Here is a 26,928-nt window from a genome sequence, read left to right as displayed (position 1 = left end):
GAATTCTCGTCTCATTTTCGAGACGAGGTGATAAATTTTTCGATTGTCGTGGGAAAAACCAGTTCACCCAAGTCTTAGATCTGAAGTATTGCTTTAATGCTTCTTGTCTCGTAGTATAAGAGTTACAAATTGATCAGCTGATTGTACGAACACAATCAAGAGTACTTATCAATGTTTAAAGGTATGCAAGTTATTACACAATATACTCTAATAATAAATATGGTTTGAATGTTGTTACTGGACCTCGTGAAACGGGAGAATTCTGATAACTTCTAGGTGAAATTAAGAAGCAAATTAGATCATACATTTTGTATATAAATTTAGAAAACAGGACGAAAATTATCCAAAAGTTTGAGAGAGACGAGATAACCTTATTTCTCGTCTCGTAGTCTTCCACAATTAAGTTAAAAACATTGAAGACCAAAAAGTAAAAAACTGATAAACGTAAGTTAACTTTTAGAAAAAAACAAAGTGTTAGCAGTAGACATCTTTCAGCGGCTGACATCTACCGGACGAAATTGAAACTTCTAGTGCGTGATCCTTTTTACTGTCACTAGAGTTTCTGCATTTTCTTTATTTACTGGGGCAATTCAGTGTTATTGCCTTTTTAATAAAAGCTTAGAAAAAAAGTGCCTTTTTAAAAAGGGTTTTTGGTGGGTTAAAAATGCAGAAATGAGACCAAGACTACGAAGAACTGAGTAAAAGCGAGCCCCTTCCTTAATATTCATAAAATCTTCAGCCCTCAACCTTAGGAAGCGTGCTTAATGCTTTTAAATTTGCACCATTACTAAATTTTACTCCTTCAAATATTTTCTCTTTTTTAAATGAAATAAAACCATTGAGTTTTACGTCCCATGGGTATGCTGTGAAGGCTAAAGGAGACGGCCATCATGAGGAATGAGTGAAATGGTGAGATGAACAAAGTGGGAGGAAACGGGAGAACTCCGAGGAAACTACCGGCACAAATCTGTCTTCAACGTTGGGAACGAGACGGGTAAGATCGTTCCCATTATTTTTTAAGCGATGTTCAAAATATTTATGAAGTTGAAAAACAATGCAGTGGAGGATCAGAGGAGCAGAGATGTCTTCAACATTGGGAGGCGGGCATATTCAAGGGTTATTCTTGGAGAAGGCGGGACATGAGACCCATACTACAGTACATGAATCTGATTTCTGAAGTGAACTTGTATATTATGTATCAGGCGATGTATCTAAGGTAGTGGTACAAATAAGTATTACAAATCAGTGCCGTGAAAACACTGAATACATGCACATTTATAATTGGTATGTTTGTACTAGGCATCCAGAATGATCCTCACAGACAATGTAGATGGAAATCAAATTTTAAATCGGATTATTGGGAGGACAGTGCCCCCAAGTTCCAAGATTGGTGGACATGTTCCCCTCATCCTCCCGGGATTTGCGCCATAGGAAGAAACCCACGTACACGGTATTTGTCCACAACAAAGTTCATTTGGCACAAGCTGAGACCGAACCAAAGACCCCATATGCACCAAGGATGAACGCTCTACTACTGCGCCAGAGACCCACATTTTTTCTCTTTTTAAATTCATTTTTATAAGCTTTTTTTTAATAAGGCAATAACATTGAATTATTCCAACAAAAACACCTTTTTACTTTTTCATAGAAACATTGTTTCCTTTTTCAGTTTTTTTTTCTTTAATATCAAACCGGAAACCTTTCAAACCCACCTCGAGCATGTCAAGTGTTAATACTTTTTTCTATTTTTTCTCCTGATAATATCTGTATATTTCGAGGATAAAAACCTCTTGTGGACGCAATGTTTACCTTCGCCAATGATTCCGCCGAGATTTCATCTTCCAATCAGTTGAACAAACAGACGACTCAAGGGTTCTTCAATAAACCACTTCAGCGAATAACAATACCACTTCAGCCACCGGGTAATTAACAGCGTCATGTCAACTGGAAATGGAAATCGCTTAGTTGCAACTGATAGCAAAAGACCCCCCGCAACTGAGAATCTCTAATTGCTAACCAATTGACTTCTGCACTCATACATTTTTCATGAACAAAACATTAGTAGGAACTCTGTTTGTATTTTGGCTCGGGGTTAATTTTAAGGTCGACTTATGTAACATCTGATATGCACCAACCTGGGTTAGGATCAAACAGATAGGACTTATACACGATGACTCTTGAACGGAAAAGATTTTTTAAAAACAATTTTCACGGTAAATAGCTATTATAGAACAATTATGTCGGCGAGTTTGTTGATGGAGTCAATTTCGCTAACATCTTAATGAGAAGCGACGACTTTCGTCTAACTGGTAATCCACAAGATAACTCTTGAATGAACTCAAATTTTTGAGTTCTGTTTTATGTCATAGATAGCAAAAAATAATTATCTCGGTGGAATTCATTAATTGAGTCTCTGAGAAGATTCGATGCACTGCTGTCTCCAGCTAACGTCTTCGTCTTCACATGGAAGTTGCTATTTTAATACTATCCATAAACTGTAGCCACTATCCCCCTCCCTCCTTCCTTCTGCCATATCTTCTACCACGTCCCTCATGGTACAGTACGTTCTTAGTCAATGTTCGAACCCATTTTTCTTCCTTAATTTCAATTACGTCTTATAATTATTCTTCTTTTACCACTATTTTTAAGACTTTCTAATTAGTTTTCCATTCTTCCCAGCAAAATTCTCCTTATTCTTCCCCACGCCCACATTTCGAAAGCCTCGAAACTTTTTTTCATAACTTTTCCGTAATATTCATGTTCTTCTCCCATAGAATACAATACTCTACATGAAACATTTTTGATACAACTCAGGTATCAAAAACTAACTACCTGTTCTCTTTTCCACCCACTTACTTTTATATGAGTTAATAAAGTTTCTTTGTATAAATTGCGGTTTTAAATGTTAAGGGATGATTAATGGAGTAGGTGGTATTCATCGTAGTTTAAAATTTTCTTGGAATTTATCGATTTTTCAATAAAAATGTCAAATTCAAATTTACGTCATAGGACTCTTTTGCTTATTTTATACAGTACTACTGGTCCAGGATTTTTACAACAAAAGCTCCAGTAATTATCCATTATTGTCTACCTGTTTTGCATCAATCAAAAGTCATTCATAATACTTTTAACAAATTCAAAAGCTTCTACTGATTGTTTGACCGCAGTTTCACATCTTTACAATACAGAGGCTATATAAGTCGCAGCCAAATGATTAAATTACGAATTTCTATTCAGTTTAACGTCCCAAGCTTATACTCTTTAGGTTTAGGGATGAGCACGAGACGAGTCGAGACAGGATTTTCCTGACAAAATTCGAGTCGAGACACGGCTCTTCCAATAGAGAAGTATACATTTTTCGAGTCGAGACATCACTTTTACAGCACATTTTCGAGTCGAGACAGTCACAAATTTTGTCTCGTGCGCATCCCTAGAGATGTTGGACACAAAGTGCTCACAAATAAGGCATAAAGCATTAGGTAGTTATGAAAGACAGCCTATGCAAGTAGATATACAATAATAAAAAAAAAAGTGAAATTAGGAGTTCCGCAGTGCATGTGATAGTGTCCGCATCTCTTCAAGTGAGATGCCGAAGAGGAAGTGGATAAAGTGAACATTTCTCATCGAACACTTTTTATACATTTTTACAAATACTCATGAAGACATCCACATTCATCTACAACTACTTTACACGTCTTCATTTCATTTATTTTTCACTTTTTCCAATATTTACACCCTGACTATGTGGGTAACTGGCCCTCTTCTTCCCGTTGGAACTCCTTCACGATCTTGACTATTATTACATCCTATTGTGACCATACATTTCTTTAACTGACTTTGACAAACTGTTTTTTTCCTGATCTTGAATTTGCACAATTTCAATTTTTACTCTACTACATTTTCTTTACTATATATGACAGGCAATTCGACTTGAAAATCGGCCCAAAAAATGCAAATGGCGGCATCCGCCATTTGTAAATTTCTTTACAATTGTTAATACAATTAATTCAATTTTCGACTTAGTAATTCAAATTACACAAATTTATAGCATACTTGGCCTATAAAGTCGATGCACCTATTAAAACACCATTAATGGTGAAGAAAACAAGACAAGACAAGACAAGTGAGATTATAGGAACAGACATTATGAAGTTATTGATGGTCGAGAAATCAAAGGATGATTAATATATAATTTGATGTTGTGAAAATGAAATGTAAGTGTGGAAAACGACTATTAATATAACGGATTTAGAATAAAGTTTATATAATAATAATAATAATAATAATAATAATAATAATAATAATAATAATAATAATAATAATAATATAAATGCTTCAAGTCTTTAGAGTTGGTTTTGAATTAAGGTAGTTGTTCAGGAGACAAATGATGAATAAAAGTGAATTATTATGAAATAAATTGTATCATGAGAGACATGCCGTAGGGTATGGTGGCAGGAGAGAGAGAGAGGCTGAGAGAGGGTGAGGAAGGCTACAATTTATGGACGGTATCAAAACAAAGAAATCGTACGGGTGCCAAGACGAGTTTAGCGGAAGTTTCTCTGTTGCACCAAGTGACCTGCCAATAACGGCAGAATGTCTGTGATGATAATGATGATTATGAAATAAGTAATGCAATGCGAATGTAAATCACATGTTCTGGGATCGAAGTAGGAATCTCTTGCATCAGAGGTGAGCACTCTAGCCTGACTCTCCAACTGTTCTCCACAACCATCCATCTTGGAGATTTATTTTCCATGTTACGTCGCAGTACCTTTTTATTTCGTCAACACCACCTTCTATGACAGTTCCCAAACAGAGAAGTGATTTATGACGGGCTGGGGACAGTTTGAAAAACACATGCTTTTTAATAAACTGTAAACTAATACACTATTTTTTTAAAAAAAAAAAAAAAAAAACGTGAAACTCTTATGTTGGTAGTGAATCCCCCTTCCCTGCTAAAATCTGAAATAATGCCACTGTTTTCAAGGTTGCTTATTGTCTCTCGATATCCAGTCAAGAAATGTTCACCGATCATCATTTCTTCTTATATGTCGAGACCAGTATCTGTTCAATACCTTAGTTTTCATATGACACCTCTTGTCTCTGTGATCCATGTGATTGCTTTCCTATCTTTGACAATGACATACGAACAATAAATCTGATGTAATTCGAATATGAGCGTCTTCAGTATTTTCAATGAACTTTAAAAGTACGTTACTCAATTTTCTAGATCTGTCTGAATGTCTGTGTGTGTCTGTTATTTGCGAATTTTTCAATTTTGAGCCCTCCATTCGATAGAGCATAAAAAACTATTTAAAGAAGTGATGGAATATGTAAGTGTATTACCTATTGAACTTAATCAAATAAATATAATATACAACTTCACACAAATTTCGAAAAAAAAATTCTTCTTCTTAAGCTCGTTCAGCAACACTCTTGGAGCATTCAAGTTACTTTTTAATATGGTTCGAAAATAATAATAATACTAACCACACTTCAATGAAACTTGGCAAATTTACAGCCTAGGGTAAGCATATTTTTGAAGATACCTATTGTGCAGCTAGGGTGAACATGAAACCAAGACACAAACGCCCAAAGACTAAATATTCTTTTCAGAGAGAGGGAAGGAAATTCGGGGAAGAATTTCCCAAATTTATGAACCGTGATAATAATGGTATCATTCCAGAAACGTGAAGTACGAAACATGAATTTAATACAATTAGAAAGCGGATGTTCGTGGCCTGATTGGAAGTCTTACAATGTATATGAAAGATGTGAAAAGCCCTTTCTACAATGAATTCTGCGATTAATTTTTTAAAGCAGAATTTCTTTATATGTTTACCATGTCCGTCCCTCCGTCCGGCAGACAAAAACATCTCAAGAACTACTTGATGGATCACAATCAATCAGGGGCGGATCCAGGACCGACTTCTGAGGGATGGGGGGCGGTGGGTTATCATATTGCTACTTTTATGGGCTCCAAACTTTGGGATGGGTTTTATTTATATATATAAAATAAGAAAGTTTTCTCTTTCTTCTGGGGGGGGGGCAATCGCCCCCCCCTGAATCCGCCCCTGCCATCAATTTTGACAAGGATTTAGATTCCTTCAAAAGTCAAGAATTGGGTTCGTTGAGGGAGATGATCAATCCAATTGATCCCCAGATATCCTCCTCCCCTATGTATTCCCATAGAAATTATTATAAATGGATTGTCTCATGGTAGTATGCAAGCAAATTGTATACCATTCAATTTATTAACCAAACTCCTTTAAGTGGTGTACACGCGACACTACCCATTTTACACAGTTCACAGATAGTGTAATGTAATAACGCACTAAAACTGACTCTGGTAGTGTGATGGTATTTGAAAAATCAAATAATACGAAAAAGATATTCGGTTAAGAATGAGCAACTTTTAACTCATACCGCGCAGTGAATAATCCGCACGGATTTATTACATTTCAAAGGATATAAATTTCACAAGAAAAGACAAGGAAAGTGGTACAAACACACGGAAAGTTTCAAAATTAAATCTATTGTTTGCATTGAACGGTGCAACACCATTCACGCCATCTGTAAAGGCACTGAGTAAATGCTAGGAATGGAAAGAAAATGATATTTTGAAGCGATTGTTTACTCTGATCTGATTACGAGAGGATTCGTATCTTCCCAGATGCGGCGCGGAAACATTCTCCAAATCAATAACAACCATTCAAAATTTATTCCTCTTCTCCCGTTTACCAGAGGGTTGAAACAAAAGGAGAAGCTCTCTAAAGAAACTGAGCGAAAGGATAGACTCCTTCTACGAAGTCTTCAAGATCCAATAACCTCCGGACAGTCACGTGCCACGGAACGGTTGCCAACTAAAATTATATTTCTCCAGTTGCTTCAAGTTTAAAGTGTGAAAAATCTACAAATTTATTAACGTTTAACGAGAAAAAAATGTCTAAAGGTAAGAGAGATATTGCTCGATAAATCTCATTCGTGATATTGGTGAGCGAAAATTTTCATGCGTAGCTTTCGAGAAAATTAAGAACATTTATAGTAAACTTAACAATTAATGTTGAACCAGGGGCGGATCCAGGAAGGACTTCTGGGGGGGGGGTTGTAATACTGCTACTTAGAGAACTTTTAAGAGCTCGAAACTCTGGGCTGGATTTTATTTATATATAAAATTAAAAAAGTTTCCTCTTCTGGGGGATGGGCAATTGCCCCGATTCCCCCTGGATCCGCCACTGTGTTGTATGGTGACCACACCACCAATCAAGATAAAACTGAGACTGAAGCTTTTCGTTATGAGATCAAGGAGATGACAGATACATGGTATTATTATTATTATTATTATTATTATTATTATTATTATTATTATTATTATTATTATTATTATTATTATTATTAGAATACCCGTACTTCGCACGATGGGAATACGTTTCAATTTGGACATAAAGGCACTATCAATCAATTTTGGGACCCCAAAACCTATGAATTAGACACTAATATTGGTCATTTTCAATTATTTTTGCATATCACCATCCCCCCTTAGGAGTTCTAATGGGGACTGAATTTCAATTTGAACGGCATCGGAAGGGTCACTGTTCGTCTCAGCGAACCCCGAAAGTTATGAATTTGACACTAATATTGGTCATTATGCATCATTTTAATATTTCCCCCCTTCCCTTCCCGTAAGTTGCACCGTCAAAGTGAAATGGTAACCATCCCAGGCCTGAACCTCATCTATGTTGAAAATTTGATCGCGATCGGTCGGGTGGTTCAAGAGTTATGATTTCACAAACATAGTCATTTTTATTTATATACATAGACAGATTAAGTATTCTGCCAGTTTTTTTTATTATTATTATTTTTTAAAGGTTTTGATCTGGAAATGTTTCTTCCACCTTTCTCGATCTTCAACTTATTCTTTTAACTCCCAATATTTTATTCTAGTTTCCAAATAATCGATCAGTTGTTTTCTTCTTCTTCCTATTCCTCGCTTTCCTTCCACTTTTCATTGGACGGTCGTATGAAGAAGGCAGTTTCTTCGCAATGTTTGCCAATCCAATTGGCCTTCCTACGAAGGATACTGGCTAAAAGTGCCCTTCTTCTCTCCTACCAATTTTAAAACATCTTCATTTGTTTCTCTCTCTCTCTCTCTCTCTCTCTCTCTCTCTCTCCTTGTCCATGTTATCTCCTCCGGTATGGTTAGTAAAAATAAAGCCCAAAATTATTATCTACTCATAAACTTAAATTTTTAATTATGATATTCTGCAAAAGATAGGACATACATTGATTGACAGAGTAGTTATCAACCTTTTCAAGCATAGTGCTACTTTGGGTGAATGCGATTGTTCTAAGTTTCCCATGTCACCTCAACCACATTCAACCATCGGAAGGCTGGACGTGAGAAGCAGTCTCTAAGAACCAGGGGCGATCCAGGACCGACTTCTTCGGGGGGTGGGGGCGGTGGGTTGTCATACTGCTACTTTTAAGGGCTCCAAACTTTGGGATGGATTATATCTATCTATCTATCTATCTATATCTATCTATCTATCTATCTATATATATATATATATATATATATATATATATATATATATATATATATATATATATATATATATACGAGGGTCATTCGGAAAGTAAAGAACGTTTTTGTATAAACACTTTAATAACTGATATACAAAGGCGAAATTTGTGTTACATACTATGTGATACTTAAGTTACTTTTCGACATAGTCGCCGTGTAAATTTAAACACTTGTCATACCGTGGTACAAGTTTTTCTATGCCTTCGGCATACACAGTTGCCGCCAAACTGTTGAACCAATCACTAACAGCTTCCTTAAGTTCATCATCACTGCCGTAGTGGCTTCCACCCAAAATTTCAGGAAAGAATTCGTGCAGCCCATCAATAGTGAATCGCCTATCCTCTTGAATTTTCCGCTCAATTCTTCCTTTGAGTTTGTCAGTCACAACAGAAGGCCGGCCCGAGCGTTCCTCATCGTGCACATTCGTCCGTCCGTCATTAAACATAATGCACCACTTACGAACTGATGCTTCATTCATTACATTTCCATACACCTCAGTGATTTGTCTATAAATTTCTATCGGACGCAATTTTCTTGCATTCAAAAATCTTATCGCACTACGAACCTCACACTTGGCGGGATCAGTAATTGTATAGCACATTTTACAGTCGCACAGCGAAGCAATAACGGACCGTAGCGGATCGCAGCTGGTGCCAGACTGAGGCTAAAGCATGACCAGATCAATTACCCAGCGGTAGCGGGGGTGGGGAACACGTGCACGCGCTAGCGTAAAACGTTCTTTACTTTCCGAATGACCCTCGTATATATATATATATATATATATATATATATATATATATATATATATATATATATATAAGAAAAACTCCTCTTCTGGGGTCGATCGCCCCGAACTCCCCCCCCCGGATCCACCCCTGCTAAGAACCAGCAAAAGGCTTCAAAGGAACCAGCAAAAATCTTAAAATAATCTTTGAAGATGATATACCTATGTGTAAGGAAATTGGCAAATTTTATATCTCTAATAATTTGTCTTACATTAGCCATATTTTTCCCTTAAAAGCTTGCCGCTTATGCGTAGGGTCCTTGGTTCGATACCCGGCCAAGTAAGTTTGTGGTGGACAATATCGTGTTGGTGAGTTTCCCGTTTCCTTCCACATTCTTATTCTACCAATTCGTCCATCATTATTACTTTACCTTAGTGTCCGTTTCCCTTCAGTTTCATTTTATTTCAACTTCCATTACATTATATCCTCGAAAAAATGCCACTTTTTATTATTATTATTTTTATTATTATTATTATTATTATTATTATTTATTTATTTATTTATTTATTTATTTTGTTAACATACACTTTCCCCTCCTTACCTTCCAAACGAAAGGAACAAACGAGCGTTTCTTTGACCAATTCTTTGAAAGCTACAACTACCTAATTTTCAGGTCGCGTCGGTTAGATATTAGGGATGGCCACAAAGTTCCGGTTCCGGCGGAACCGGTTCTCGGAGATCCGGTTTTCAGAACCGGTTCTGGAACCGGTTCCGGACCTGGATCCGAAAACCCGGTTCCAGAACCGGATCTTAAGAACCAGTTCCAGATCTGGATCTGAAAACCCGGTTCCAGAACCGGATCTTAGGAACCGGTTTCACATCTGGTTCTGAAAACCCGGTTCCAGAACCGGATCTTAGGAACCGGTTCCAGACCTGGATCCGAAAGCCCTCAAAGACCGGTAAAGAAGGCATAAAGTTCACCTTCAAAAATAATGCAAAGAGGACCATGCGCTTGTGCCTTCCCCGCCCAGACCCGTTTGTGCCCCCAGAAAAAAAAATTTTGGTCCACCAGTGGGTGTTTAGCCAAATGAGTTGGCCAGTTTGCCTGTTTAACCAATGAGTTTGCCAGTTATCCAGTTTATTTAGCCAAATGAGACAAGCTGCCGCCACCTGGGCGCCTGCCTGTCGCTTCTACCATTTCATCTAGCATACTGTTCACAGCTTGTCAGCAGCTCGGGTTTAGCGTAGGGATGGTCACAAAGTTTCGGTTCCAGTGGAACCGGTTCCAGATTTAGATCCGAAGAACCGGTTCTAGACCAGGATCCGAAGAACCGGTTCCAGACATGGATCCGAAGAACCGGTTCCAGACCTGGATCCGAAAAACCGGTTCCGGAACCGGATCTTCTAGAACCGGATCCGTCCAGACCCGAAAACCGGTTCCACCAGGAACCGGTTCTGGCCATCCCTATTAGATATCTCTCATCATTACAAAATTGTAATTAAACTCAGAATTTAAATGCAGCAGAAATTTATGTTTTATTAAGTGGCTGAACAAAAGAAACTCTAAAACAGCACAAACTAGTGTTCAAAATACTTGCATGTTAAATATTTATCAAAGAATATACGATTTTTGTTTCATTAAGAATACTAATACTAAACAAGATCATACCTGAAATCAAAGATTAGACTTCTAATACTTGCATATCTACTTTACATGGTATCGTTTATAATTTGATGCACCTTTGTGCAGTAGACATGTCTGTTATTTCTTGATTCTTAAATATATATCATTTGTCGTTACACGCGAAACCCTTATTATATAAGGAGTTGCAATAGAAGTCAGAACAGGTCGCACAGTGAATCGTCTTTCAGTGCAGTATTTTTGTATAATGGCCTATCATCTGGAGTTCGATGTTGAAAAATGTGTGTTTAAAAGAAGCAAATAGATTGTGTTTGATCTCGCCAGGTTGCCATTCTGCAATTACTATAGATTTTTTTTTTTTTTCATAGCGATTCGGAAAATAAGAACTTATGGCATGATCTATAGAGGTTTTCATTCACAAATACATCGTTTTATACATATGTTAAATTTCCAATCGACTCTTTGGAGCAATTATTATAATTTAGTAATTTCCTCCATTATACAGAGCTTCCTTGTGGCTATATGATTGGTGTATGTGTCTTCGGCGCGAGATACACGGACGAGTTCGATTCACAGTGGGAGCTCATGTGATTCAAATCCCACGTCCATCTGCAGGTCCACGTCTCATATAGAATCAGTGCTTCGTGGTACGTTAAATTCCTAATCTATTAATCGTATACTTAACAGAGTATTATGAAGTATAATATCGATCAAGGTACTTAAAAATCCAAATATGTAATATTATTAGTAATGTTACTTTATACATTTATTTTGTAAAATTTGTACGGATAATACAATGCTCATTAAATACACTAAAAATTCGATTGATTCAGTAGGTTTGATAACCAATGGATATCACTCACTTAACTTTAATTTCATGCCAGCTCATGACTTCAGAACCTCAGTCAACTTCAATATCAATCTGACAAAACTGGACGATCCCTCAACCTTATAGTATAGACTACCCGAAACATTTTTAGTTACTCAAACTGACTGACAGCCTCAAAAACAAGATAATTTCGCCCTCAGGCCTTCTAGTACAGTGCTAAATTACGAAGGCTATAGATGTTCCTCGGAAACAATTGGATTCTCAGTATGATTATTTCTAGTTTTATACAACTTTAAATAACAGCAAATAAATAGTTTGCATTCAGACCATTATTATTAATAGAAGGAGGAGGACGAGGAGGTTGTCAAACTGCTCAAGCTAGAAAATTAAATTTGGATAGTACAAAGGATGTGTGACGTAAGGAAGATTGCCGGTGAGAGCTCATGTCGTTCAGATCCCGTTAGGTCTATGTCTCATATAGCCTCGAAGTTAAAAGGGACGCAAAACAACTAACCATTAAGGAAGAATTTTTGCAAATTCAATAAGGAAAAGGGGGAAATGTGTGGTTGAATCTTCAAGTTAGCGATATGGTATTTGGAGTTTTCATTTAAAATAGTTAAACATGAGCTTCATACTCGGCCTTGATACTCGAAGGGAAGAAAAGAGGGGTGAAAAATGGTCGGTTGTAATTAATATAATATAGTGTCCATATCTCGGAATGCTTTCTCAGAGACATGCAATTTGGTATTTAGACTTTTCACTTAAAATAACTAAATACATGTTTCAGCGTTGTTCATATTTGACCTAGAACAACAGAAAAAGCGGTGAAGTTCATGAAGGTATGCATACGAGGCGTTCGAATTTCGTGTACGAATTCGGACGAATTCTAGTTACATGACAGGTGCAGAATGAAGAACCAAAATATTGCCCGCAGAACATGTAGTATAATATAAAAATAAACGTACAATATACACATGAGGCATCGCTCACTCACACCGTTCTGCGGTTCAAGACGTCGTTTTAATAAGAGATGATAGTTAAAAAGAATTTTGGTTCAGTTACTCTATTTGGAGTCAAACTGAAGACCTTCTGGAGGTATAAAGAACAGTAGTACAGCTAAGGATAAAATTCATTCTCTTGTGAGATCTTGATAGAATTTATATAAAAGTAGCGAGTACATTTCAAATACAAGTGAGATTAACGAACCTTGCGGGACACCGGTTCTCTTCTTTGTTTTACAATTATAGTAACATTACTGAAAAAAAAAATAGTGAGGGAGAGACGCGTAATATATGACGTTGTAGATGTTAAAAGACATATGTAGAAGAGCGAAAAGTTAACATAAATAATGTCTGTTGCGCATCAACTCCCATGATTTCTGACACAGCGTCTGTTACGCTGCTGGAAATGAGTAATGAGCCACATACAGGGTTCGGAACAAGAGAAACGCGAAAGGGGTTAGGATGACACATCGTCGGAAAAGAAAATTGTGTAGCATCCCCTACCACACGGCTTGGTTGAAGTACGTATGAAGGTTACATACAGAGTCCCGAAAATCATGGCTGATGGAGTGGTTCTGTAAGCCACTCTCTTTTGAAGGCAAGGTCGTGTGATGGGAAACAGTCTCTACTATGAAGAATAAGTGCATTCGTCAACTTTACTGGATTCAAGATCCAAGTTAAAATACTTGGCTTCAGTGCGGAAGACTAGCTTCAATACGGATGGGTACGAGCGAGTGTTCTTTGAAACTCAACTCGAAACAGACAACTTTGAGCTTGACTCAACAACTCGGCTCAAAAATTTCCTCCAACTCGACTCGAATTCGGGTCGAGTCGAGCCAAATTCTGTTTGTAGTTTGAAGCACTCTCAAGTATCCCACATAGGCAATGCAATTATTATCAATACTACTACAAGGTGTCTACTCAAATTCCAAAATGAAATTTCTTGACTTTTTCGTGACCTTTTCTTTACAAAACCATAAAATTTCTTAACATTCTCAAGAGCGAATTTGGGTGCAAATTAGGCCGAATTTTTAAGCATGCGATAGAAGAATGCTTTGCTTGCGATTTAGTAGCGTCTAAAACTGACCACAGACATTTTTGGTGGTGAATTTTGACGTTTTATAGAACAAAATTTTCCAGTCTTTGCTTATATTTGTACAGATAAAAAATTCGTGGCCCAAAAGCTAAATTTCGTGACTTTTTCTTGACTTTCATGACCGTTTTCTGATTTCGTGACTTTTTCATGACTTTCATGACCGACAGACACCCTGTACTATTACTACTACTACTACTATTTATTATTATTATTATTATATTATTATTATTATTATTATTATTATTATTATTATTATTATTATTATTATTATTATTATTAGACCTATTATTTAGGGTTTAGGGTTGTCAACGGCTCGGCTCACAGCTCACGAAGTATCAAACCGAACTAAGAAGTGAACCGAGCCGCTCAAGCCATGGGCTCAGTTGAGCCGAGTCGAACCGAGCCGGCTCGAACCGATAGTTCACCTAAGCCGAGTCGATGGCTCATTCCAACAGAGTCCCTCCTCTAGCTGTTCCCTCAATTGAATTGAGCCGAGGCGGTTGACATCACTTTCCGGGTTAGGCTTCTGCAAAAATTCGACCGTGCAGGTCTCAGCCTTGATGGTAAGAACTACAGTATATATTTACATTGGTGCTCACGACATTTGAGGTTCCCTAGTTATAAAAATCTAATGTTGTTTCGTTATCAGGACGAGACGAGATGCGAGCTGTGTCCCATCTCGTGAGCAAGAATAAAAGTATTTACACATTACTGTTTACATTTCTCATGGCTTTCACTTTCCAAGCTAATCAAGCTAGATTTCAAAACGAGTTAAAACGAGCTGAACGAACGAGCCCTTTATCAAACTCGACTCGACTCGAAACTCGACTTCGAAACTGCTCGGAACTCGATTCGTGAAAATCACCTTTGACTCTACTCGAATTCAAGTTGAGTTTCGAGTCGAGTCGAGTTTTAGCTCAACTCATGCCCATCCTTAGGTTCGATTTCCGGTGCGGAAGCTCATTTGGTTTGGATCTTACGTTTAGCTATAGGTCCACGTGTCATATAGTCTCGATACTGAAAAAGACATAAAACTCTAATTCAATCTAACAACCAACCGAATTTAAACCCCAGTCACAGTTCGAAGACCACTTTAATAGTAGGTCCCGTTCCTTCATAACCACGATGTTATTTAAGGTGGCAAAATAATAATAATAATAATAATAATAATAATAATAATAATAATAATAATAATAATAATAATAATAATAATAATAATAATAATAATAATAATCCAAAAGTACGCTGTCGAGAGTCGAGACCGACGGCATAATCCCACAGTTGCCAACGAGACGAAAAATACGACTTTTTCGTCTGGACTCGGGAAGAATTCTTCCTAGTTTTATCTCGTCTCATTCGTTAATTTATATACAAAATTTATGCCCTGATCAACTTAAAAAGTTTGTTACTGAATTCTCTATGTCTGTATGTCTGTCTAACTGTCTGTCTGTCCGTCTGTCTGTTATTTGCGATTTTTTCAATTTTGAACTTTGCATTCGATAGAGCATCAAAAACTTTCAGAAAAAGTTATTAAATTTTTCGGATATACCCCGAGATATTGGCCACAAAATGGCCGACTTCCAGAGATTTAAGGAGGTATATCTCGGGAACCGTAAGTCATAGATAGATCATACTGGTGTAGATCTATATCTAAAAGGATGGTAAATATTTTGGTACCAAATAGTAACCGATGGTCACTGTACAACTAGCCACTCGTTTGGCCAATGACCAGTAGCCACCAATTGTTATCGGTACCCAAATATTTACCATACTCTTAGGTATTGATTAACACCAATATCATATCTCTATGACTTACCGTTCCCGCAATATTGGCCAAACAATGGCCAATTTCTAGATATTTAAGGAGCCATAGCTCAGGAACCATAAGCTGTAGAGATATGATATTCATGTTGATCAATATCTAAGAGGAGTAAATATTTTTGAATCAAATAGTAATCGGTGGAAACTGGTCAACTGGCCACTGGTTTGGGAAGTGGTCAGTTGGATAGTGGCCATCAATTATTATCGGTACGAAAATGTTTAGCATTCTATTAGAGATTGGTTAACACCAATATAATCTCTCTATGACTTACCGTTTCCGTGATATTGGCCAAAAGATAGTTCCAATTTCGGGAGATTTACGGAACCAAATCTCTGGAATCGTAGGACACATAGAGATCATATTGGTGTTGATCAATACCTAAGAGGATGGTGAACATTTGGGTACCAAATAGTAACTGATGAGCACTGATTAACTGCCTACTGGCCAACTGGCCACCGTTCCCCAGATATTGGCCAAAAGGTTCAAATTTCTATATATTTGAGCAGCCATATCTCGAGAACTGTAAGTCATAAAGAGATGATATTTTGCTAATTTTTGCGAGAAAGAAGAGAAGGTGCGGATAAAAAGATTTACTTTTACATGTAGGAACAATCACAGTTATCGTTCCCGCTCCATCTCTCCATTCTTTTAAGTTCGTTCTGGCAATGCTCTTGGAGCATTCTCACATGTTTTTTTTTTTTTTTCATTTCATCTAGAAGTCATCAGTATTCTACCGCGTCACAAAAGGTGTGATATAACTACATATGTAGTTATTAATGGAGAGTTATTAATGCTTTCACACCCTGAAACAAGACTTTCGGTCTGCATTTAGTATGTAAAAAAAAGTCAGGGGCCTTCCCAAGAAAAACTTGATGAGCACACCCCTCCGTACAAATAATGAACGCTCAAACGGTAAAGGGGCCTCACTACAATAAAGAAAAACAACGAACTGGGTCCAATACCTCATTAATATCCCGTTAGCCGGTCAAAACACCCACCATAATATTGTATTAACGGGCACGGTAATAAAATCCAACGACACGCTAAACTATCATGCCCAATGCCAGAACGGGCTCCTTCGTGGCTAAGCGGTTAACGTACGCGCCTTTGGCGTGGGAGACCCGAGTGCGATTCCCAACAGGAGGTCATATGGTTCGGATTCCATGTCAATCAGTAGGTCTCATCTCAAGTAGATTTGTTGGTGAAAGGGACGTTAAACTCTAAATCAACTCAATCAATGCCAGAACGGCGTGCTAATACAACATGCATGAGTCGCCCAGTCTGTTGCCACAGTAACATCACACAAGGATGCGGCCATCATAGTGCTCCAAGCAGAGGCGGAATTCGCCCAAGAAGATATATCGTTCTCCAGCCTCGACGTTCGTGCACCATTGCAGCGCAGCACTAGACATTGTAAATTGTGTTCACTCAATAGGAGTGCAGTTTCGCAAATGTTTTTGAAGTTCCCACGCTGAATTTTACAACAGTATCCCGTCGTCCCCCATCCTTCTTTTGACCACATTTATGGGGTTGCAACGTCTTAACACCCATTATGTCTGTTCTTCCTTCCCAAAGAGATGTCAGGCAATGTACTGTGTGCGCAAGAAAAGGTGGCTTCTGACAGTTGAGTAGAGCACGTGGAATACTGGAGGCGCTGTTGCCAGAAGCTCCGCAACAGAGACAGCAGCTCTGCCGACAAACTTAAGACATTTAACAAGTTGTCTCAACTACCGGCAACAGCGCGGTGACTGACCTTCGTTGCCTAGCAACAGCCTGAAAGGATACTGCTGTGATTGGCGAACAATCCTCCCTCTCGTTTTGTTTACAACACGTGCAGCTATCTGTCAGAAGCCACCTTTCAGTAACTCGATAACAAGGAAGCTGGTCTTGGGAATAGAGAATCGAGCACTAACTTAAAGGACAGCATTTGGAACTGTGACAACTTAGACTGCACGTAGAGTTAACAAGCGACTGTCAATTGCTTGAAATGAGGGTTCTGGTTGGTCATTTAGTTATCGGAGGTGTTTTCCGTAAGATTCTCCAGACGATGACTAATTTATGACACGAGCCATCACACGTAGATGGTGGTATTCTTTATATACGAACTGCACTTCGGTTGAAGAAATGAACTATAAAAAATACGCATCCACGCCAGACAACAGTGAATTGTTTGGTGAAGCATTGGTCGTTGCGCAACAATCCCGAATTCAGGATATGGATGTTCTATCGGCCGTACGCATACACATAACAAATGTCTTCTCTGTCTGTGGTATGATGCGACTGTTGGAATTCTGCATTGTGTTGTGTATTGCCTTAATGGAGCCATGGTATTCATATTCGCATCGCAGAGGATATATAAACTGTTTATATAAAAGTGTAGATCCATGATTTCTCCAAGACAGGGTTATAGCAAATCCATGTGTCATTTTGTCCATTACAAAATAAGGTCGTGATATTTCTATCCGATGTAAATTCGAAGCTCAAAGGAGGAACTATGAGCATGTTGGATTTACTCCCACACATAATTAATCAGCTTATCTTCCCAGTGCACTCATTGTTTAAAAAGATCTAGGTCGCACACGCCAATACTAAGATCAGTTATGTGCCATTGGTCATAGACGCCAACGGTCACTGTAGCCACATCTATAAGAGAAATCATACAAGCCACATTCACATTCGGTCATAGCTGCCACATGCGTCACTATGCCCATATGTGGCTTCTCTAACTTTTGAACTATCTGTGTGATGTGGCTGCTATGATGACCAAATGTAAATGTGACATGTATGACCGATTTCAAAGATAGTCTGCAGTTAGCGTGCCCAGTGACTTCTATGACCGATTTTGTGATGCACATGCATGGCATGTAGTAAGTGTGACCTATTCTCATTTAAACATACGTAAAATTACTCAATTTTATTGATGAGAATTATATCAGAAAGAGTTTTTTTATGTAAAGGAAGAGAAGTGTTTGCGCTTCATAGACGGGCAAAAATTTTCGACCGGGTCAATGGGAAAAAACTTCCGAAAATACTTAAAGAAATCGGAGTCAAGTGGAGAGACCGACGACTCATTCGCAACCTAAACATAGGACAACTAGTGAAGTTGCGCTTGAATGAAGGAGAAACCAATAGTGTGGAGACTATAAGAAGAGTCAGACAAGGATGTAGTATGTCGCCACAGTTATTCAAAATTTACAGTGAATGTTTAATGACAGAAGCATCAGTGGGAATTGGGGATTTCAAGATTGGAGGGCGGATCATTAACAAGATCAGGTATGGAGATGATACGGTTATTATAGCTTGAACCATAGAAGGACAACAGGAAATAGATTGACAAAATAGTTGACACTCGGAAACTATATGGAGCGGAAAGTAACATCGAAAAGTCGAAAGTCATGAGAATATCCCCTGGAAACACACCCTCATGGGTCAGAGTAGAACAAGAGGACTTGAAAAGATCGATAATTTCAAGTATCTGGGAAGTATTTTGACGAGAGACGCTTATCAGGTCAAGAATTGCCATCCATAGCCAAAGAAGCTTTCAATAAGAAAAGATTGTTATTATCTAGTAGGCTCTATATTGTACTTAGGAAGAAGTTGGTCAAGTGCTATATATGTGCATTGGACTGTATGTTTCAGAGACTTGGACATTACGGAAGTTAGAGAAGAAATATTTAGAAAACTTCGAAGTGTGGTGTTGGACGAAGATAGAGAAGATAAAATGGACAGAGAAAGCAACAAAACGAAGATGTTCTAAAACGGATAGGAGAGAAGATGACGCTTTTAACCAGTATCCTTCGTAGGAAGAGCCAATTGGATTGGACACATATTTGTGAAGAAATTGTCTTCTTCATACCGCCATAGAAGGAAACCGAGGAGTAGGGAGAAGAACACAACTGATCGATAATTGAAAACTTGAATAAAATATTGGGAATTAAAAGAGGAAGCTGAAGATCGAAAAATGTGGAAGAAATATTTCCAGGCCTAAATCTAAAATTGAAAAAAAAAGTCATTAGTCCCAGGAGGCCGAAAGGCTAAGTTGGTAACTCAGCACATAATGACTTAAAAAGAAAAGAAAAAAAAAAGCGGTGAACAGTATATGATGAAGCTGCCAATTTACATTCTGTTTCAACCGGAAAAGAGAATGAATGGGGTGCGCGCGCACATTTTGAGGTGTTCCCTCCCCCCCCATCTCTCTCTTCCTTCTAATCCCAACTTCTCGATTATCTGCTGGAAAACTTGGATCCCTGGAGATTGACGTAGGATTAATTCCAATCAGCGCCAACTGAAGTGAATGGTAAGCTTCTCTATAGATGAGATTCTTACATCCGCAATACATAGACACATACGTAAATAGAACTACTTCAACGAGGAACTATATATATACATACAAAAAAGGGATCTGGATATCAGTACTAAACCTCTTGGGTAATTTAAACCAAAGCCGAAACATCAATTTTGAACACTACATTTTTTTTTTTTTTTTTTTTTTTTTTTTTGAGCTCTAGGGATATTGTGCTACTAAAACCTTTATGTATTTCTAATAAAAGAAGTTCCCCTTCTTTTCTTATGTGAAGATTAAATTCACATGAATTGTCTATGGCACAGATAAAATTACAAGAAAAATTATTTTACTGTCCCACAGTTACCCGTTTTACGCTAAAGCAGTGGTTCTCAAACTAATTTATATCACGACCCCCATTTTATCACACCCTCTTTTCAGCGACCCCCTCATAATTTCTGGTTTGTAATAAGCTTCTGTGGGATTTTTAATATGCCTATTGCGAAGATCTCACGATATCCATCTATTTCTATAATAGTAGAATCCACTTCTTGTATATAATGAATGCAGTAGCTTCCTTAAAAGCGAATGGATTAAAACCAAATTTGACCAGTTCAATCATATTACAAGTATCAAATCCGATCCGTCTTACTGTTTCAAAATAGAGGCCTTTTGAAAATTTTAAAACGTCATAATTCAATTAATTTTTGGTCATATGATAAAAAAATAATGTGATTTCTAATTTTGGTTTAAAAACTTGAACAGTTGTTATGAAGACGTTAAATGACTTGATAATATGCGCCACGTAGATTGAACCGAACATTGCCGCACTAGTGAAATCACACCATGCTCAGGTATCTCATTAACTTTCAATTTTAATTGTATTTCGATATACAAGATTTGTTGCATTTGTATTTTCCTAGTATTTCAAAATACAGTTCTCATCAGCTTCATTTCGCACCTCTTTCATTTAAATTGATTTTTAAACAACTCTGCACATGTTCAAAATGTTTAGTAGATCTATTTTTGTTGTTCTTAACAGCATATATAAAAATAAAAATATGCCTATCAGAACAAAATTCAAAATAATATTTAAAAATATTTTGCGGTATTAGATTGTAATTATATTTCTCTCTTCTGCTTATCTTCGCGACCACATGAAACTCTCTCGCGATCCATCTAGAGCGACCTCCAGGTTGAGAAACCCTGCGTTAAAGAATACACAGAAAAGTGAGAGAATGGTTATGGGAAAATTGATGACATGAGAAAAGCAAAGAAACGGATATAACCCAGAGAAAATTCCCGACCAAAATACTGTTTCTTACGAATTTCCATAACCTGGGATCGATCTACGGGTTAGAAACGTCACTCGCACGGAAAATACTCGCGCGGTGTTCTACTTGCGAGGCTTGAAGGGAAAAGACCATTGTAGACCAAGAAGTAGATAAAATTGATCAGTGGAAGTGGGCAGCTAAAGCTCTCAATGGATTAAATGAGGCCAGGATACGTAACACGAAAAATGAAGATCGAAATAGGCCATCTGTTGGAAGAGGCACAGGCATTCTGTTACTTAGGGAGTAAACATGCTAAACAATATATGCAAAAAAAAAAAAAAAAAAAGTGTAAGAACCAGAATAGCTTAGTCGGAGTTTAGAGGGGGGGGACTCTGATCGGAAATATATTGTCACAGTACTCACAGAACTGAAGAGATAGCTGATAAAAACACATGTAAGAGTTTGGCCAGGTCCGTAATTATGTACGGACCACAAAGTCCGAGACCCAAGACGGCAAATTTCGAAGGGTGGCATAGGTCTATTTTTAAATAATCGAGGTTGAATTAAAGTATGTGGAAAGAAGAGGCTGTCCACGAGAAACACACTATACTTTCCCCCCCTTTTTTTTTAGCTCTTTGTCCTTCCTTATAATATAACTGAATGCGAACAAATAAGAGGCAGGGGGACGCCAAGATTTTTTGGTCAGGGGGCGTAAAATACCTAAATACAGGTTTGAATGTGAATGTGAGACATGGACTCTACACTGAAAGTATTCAAAATGTTGTTCTACAGCAGAATGTTAAAAATTAGATGGGTAGATATGGTATAAAATTGTTCGAAGTGGTAGAAAAAAAGGAACACACTGCAGATTATATCAAAAAGTTAACATCAGCCAATTGAATACATTATGATATATGAAGGAACCACATTATTAGCTATAAAGGTAATTGCAGAAAGAAGAAAAAAACTAGAGGAAGGCCGCAACTGAAGCATACGGACCAAATAATACAAGATAAAGGAAAGAAAACTTACAAGCTTGATTCCGGATCAGGAAGATTGGAAACCCGCAATATAAGATAAAGGGAAGAAAACCTACAAGTTTCATTCAGAGTAGGAAAGAATGGAAACCCTCAATACAACATGAAGTGAAGAAAATCTGCAAGTTTCATTCTGAGGCGGATCCAGGATAGGCTTCTTGGGGAGGGGGGGGCGGTGGTTATAATACTGTTACTTAGAGATACATTTAAGAGCTCCAAACTCTGGGATAGGTTTTATTTATTTATAAAATAAGAAAGTTTCCTCTTCTGGGTAGGCGATCGCCCCTCCTAGATCCGCCCCTGGTTTCATTTAGGATCGAAAAGAACTGAAACCCTCAATACAAGATAAGGGAAGAAAATCTGCAAGTTTCATTCAGGATCGAGAAGAGTGGAAACCCGCAATACAAGACAAAGGGAAGGAAATCTACAAGTTTAATTAAGGATCAGGAAGAATGAAAACCCACAATACAAGATAAAGATAAGAAAACTTACACGTTTGATTCGGGATCAGGAAGAATAGAGACCCACAAAACAAGATAAGAACGTACAAGTTTGATTGAGAATCGGGAAGAATGGAAATCCCCAATACAAGATGAAGGGAAGAAAATCTACAAGTTTGATTCAGGATCGGGAAGAATGGAAACCCATGTCAAACCAATCATGAGATTTATGACCCAAAAAAAGGGGAGTATCTGATGTCGTGTTTTATATTTTGTGGCGTTAAATCTTTACCTCTCTTAAATTATGGAACTAGTTTCCTACATCAGGAGCTGAAATCACATACAGGGTTTGTTCAAGAAGTAATGAGACTGAGTTTATAAACAGGAATATTAACAACTCCTCTAAATTCTTCAAAATAGTCTCGTTGGGCGTCGATGCACCGCTGCCAGCGCGATTTCCATGATTCATAGGCTCCCTGGAAATCAGCTTTCCAAATGCTTTTTAAAGATTTGGTTGCGGCCTTCTGAATGGCGGTAACGTCATCAAAACGGCAATTTTTTAAAGGGTGGTTTTCACTTTGGAAAACAGGAAAAAGTCTGCTTTACCTTCCACAACCTCCACCATTTCACGGCACACGTCAACTCGTCGTTGTTTCTGTTCATCACTCAACACTTTTGGTACCAATTTTGCACAAACTTTTCCCATGTTCAAATTCTCGATTACGATTATGTGTACCGTTAACTTGCACATGTTAAGTTCTTCCGCTATTAATCGCAGATTCAATCGACGGTCATAGTCCAAGAGTTCGTTCACCTTTGACACGTTTTCATCCGAATAACTCGTCGAAGGGCGCCCAGATTGATCTTTGTCCTCAACTGTATCCGCCCATCTTTGAAGTCCTTATGCCAACGGAAAACCTGGGCTTTCGATATGGTATTGTCCCCGTAGGCCTGCTCAATCAAGGCAAGAGTTTCTGAAGCAGTTTTGTCCAAGCGAATGCAGAATTTGATGGCGTATCACTGCTCTATCGTCCGCTCTATTTTTCGATTTTTTTAAAAGCCCGTGATCAAAATGAAAATCACACTTTGCGCAACTATTGATCCTCATTCTCTCACTGTTCACAAGTGATTGCTGTGCAGTGCGATGCTTAGGTAAAGAGAGTGTGTGTGGTGGTGACTGGAGCGCTACGCGGCGACCAGTCCCATTACTTCTTGGACAAACTCTATACACTTTTCCTCTCAAAATTACTATCAACCTTACAAAAAAAAAGTTTCGGAGCTGTATCCAAATCGTAATGGTTCATAGTACTTTTAGAAAAACAAATTGTAATTACAAACACAGGTAGAAAGTTTGCCACAAAAGTATGAAATACACCTCTGAATAATCACTTGCACTTTCAGAAATAGCCTGAACTTTACACGAATAAATAGTTTATGGGACTATATAAAGGGACAATTTCCATATTTATTGCGATCTGGGTACAAATTCATAATACAAAATACAATCAATACCATAACACGGATATTGAAAAACATGAACCCACAAAACAGGACGCAATAAGATAACGATGACCTTAGAACAATGAAATCGTGTGACGTGATCTCTACTATCACCTGACTCCTGATATTGAATTACGTTCTCGCGTGTTAAGGGAAAAGTTTTCATAAGTTGTGGGAGGTAGTGTACACGAGAAGAAATAAAAAGCATTTACGTCATCTGACCTGAATTTGCAAATGGAAGCGGGAGCCAAAAAGTTTCTTTGTCAATGCTTTCGGTGGCAACGACACAACTAATATCAATCGATATTATCGACAGCATCTCCCTAATGCATCTTTAGCCAGAGAGAGACGGCACTACATACATTAGTACCTCCTCTACTGGTTAAGATTTCCAGTTTCTCAGTGGATAGAAGCATACAGCGTGAAGCAACGTTTGCTCCTACACAACCCTTTTATTTCAGGGAACGAACATATTGGAGAATTTGATGATGCCATTTGTCTCCCTTGTTATTTGACATTTCTGTCCTCCGTTCGAATTTTCTATAAAAGGAAAACAGTAATCACAAAGGTGAAGTAAGAACGAACTAAATGAAATTTGTAATTTTACGTCCATGTAAAAAATATATATGTAAATATATATAAATTGTAAGTATATATAAAAATTATAATGGTATATGTTTCCGGTCCTCGTCTAAAGATTCGAAATGCACTATGTGGCAACGTCGGTGATAAAGAACCTCAGACAAGATCTACCAATCCAAGATCGATTCTTTCCAGATACCAATTAAAATCGATAGAGTTGTCGCTAGCACCACTTATTAGTGTAACAAACTGTGCAATTGCTTGATGGATTCGTTAAGCAATGTTAATGGTTGCAAGTTTATCTGCTACGTTGACACAGTGAAATTCTGATTCCTCATAGCGGTTGAAGAAGGCCCCGCAGGGTTTATCGTTAAATAGTAGCTTTATTTTAACCTGAATAATAGCGCTCTGTTGTATGTGGGCGCCATTTTTAAAACACCTGATAGTGTGGCTATATTATTTCTCATATTCCATTGTAATGGCTTATTAGAGATTGTAATTAGTAATAGACCTACATGTGTGTCCATTATGTGGAATAATGAATATCAGCAGGGGTGGAAGCAGTTCTCCAGGTAAAACCAGAAGATATTTCCATGATTTAATTATAATTTCGCAGTGATGACATGACTGCTGAAAAATCAAATATGTTTTGAGTCTAGTAACAGTACTAGTACCAGTACCAGGATGCCGGTGACGATCATTTAATGTACTGTGTTTACTGTACACTCCCATGTGCTCACACATGGTTCTTCTGCATACGTGAACAGAAAGATTAAATGATTTCTCTTGTCTTCACTTAAGAATGATATGTGGGAATGGAAATAAATCGGATATCAGTAATGGTGACAGCGCGGACCTTGGACTTTGTGATCCAACATATTCAGAAATATCAGATTAGTGACCCACGCAAACCAGTGACTCATCTATACTTAGTAACTCCGCGAAGGCTCAGTGACACACTACAGATAGCATGCCAGCTGAATTAATAACGTGATTCTAATAAGCACAATTTCCCTACCTCTCGTTCTTTTTCTTTCCTTCTTTCTTTCTTTTGTGATGGAAAAACAGCGTGATAAAAAGAATTATTTTATTCCCCCACCCATAAAGCTGCCTTCACACTACGATCTTGCGAGCCGCTCGCGTGAGCTGCTCATATGAACCTGTAGTGTGAAGGCATTGAATACTTCTGGGCCGCTCAAAAGATCGTGATACCGAAATGGCTGCCATGCTACAGGAAAAACAAGCTACAGCTTTAATCTTTGCGATAAATTGTAAGAAAAAGTAAAATAATATATAGAGCAATGTAGGTTCATCCTATAAATTGATTAAGACTGAAAGAACGTTCTTTTTACGCGAGGAGATGAAAGAAAACGTTTCAATTACTTCAGGATATCTATATTTTCCTTTGACGAACTGTATAATAGTATAAAATTTCCATTTCATCAGAGTGACACCAACTGAGAAAATGTATTCCAAAGAGAGACTAGCTGTGACATTAAGATAGTAATCCAAACAGGTTATTTACAATATTTATTCGGAATACTTACTTTTTGAAAACAGTATTTTGCTGATTACATATGACACAAATATATCATTTGTCTTTTCAAGAAGAAGGAAAGGTTTATATCAAGTCTAGTATTCTGTTCGTGTCCGTTAACACTGATGATGGACTCAAATCATCTGCAGAGAATGGTGGTGTTGCATTCACTGAGGGGATATGATTGTCAGAGAAACGTAATTGTGGAGGTATATGTAACTGAGAGGTGTTATTAAAATTGACACTTTTCTCCATTTCAACGGAGTTCACGCTCACGTACGAAAGGCTCTCATAAGACTGCTTGTTATTTTCTTCCTCGCGAGCAGCCCACTCGAGCCAGCTACTGGCGAGGTGATCTTCATAGCAACTCAGAACCGCGACTCACTTGCACCGAAGCGCATGTGTGAAGGCGTAAATTTAGGACACTGTAACGCCAGCATGTGCAGCTCACGCGAGGCGTTCACGAGATCCTAGTATGAAGGCTACCTAAAACTTCAATGATACTATTTACATCAGTAACCTCTTTACCTGAGCATCCCTGGCTACGTCTCTATTTACTCACAATTAATCTTATCTA

General features: G+C 37.8%; 1 protein-coding gene across 1 annotated transcript in view; it reads right to left on the bottom strand.

The window, feature by feature from the left end:
• The window catches only part of rut (adenylate cyclase rutabaga), a gene marked incomplete in the record, with an annotated part of 698,554 nt that overhangs the window by 417,792 nt on the left and 253,834 nt on the right, over window positions 1-26,928 (bottom strand).

The sequence above is a fragment of the Thermobia domestica genome, chromosome 15 (genome assembly GCF_964235325.1).
Source record: "Thermobia domestica chromosome 15, izTheDome1.hap1.1, whole genome shotgun sequence".
NCBI classification, from domain to species: domain Eukaryota; kingdom Metazoa; phylum Arthropoda; class Insecta; order Zygentoma; family Lepismatidae; genus Thermobia; species Thermobia domestica.
The sequence above is the reverse complement of the archived record's forward strand: the minus strand, read 5'-3'. Positions and strand labels throughout refer to the sequence as shown.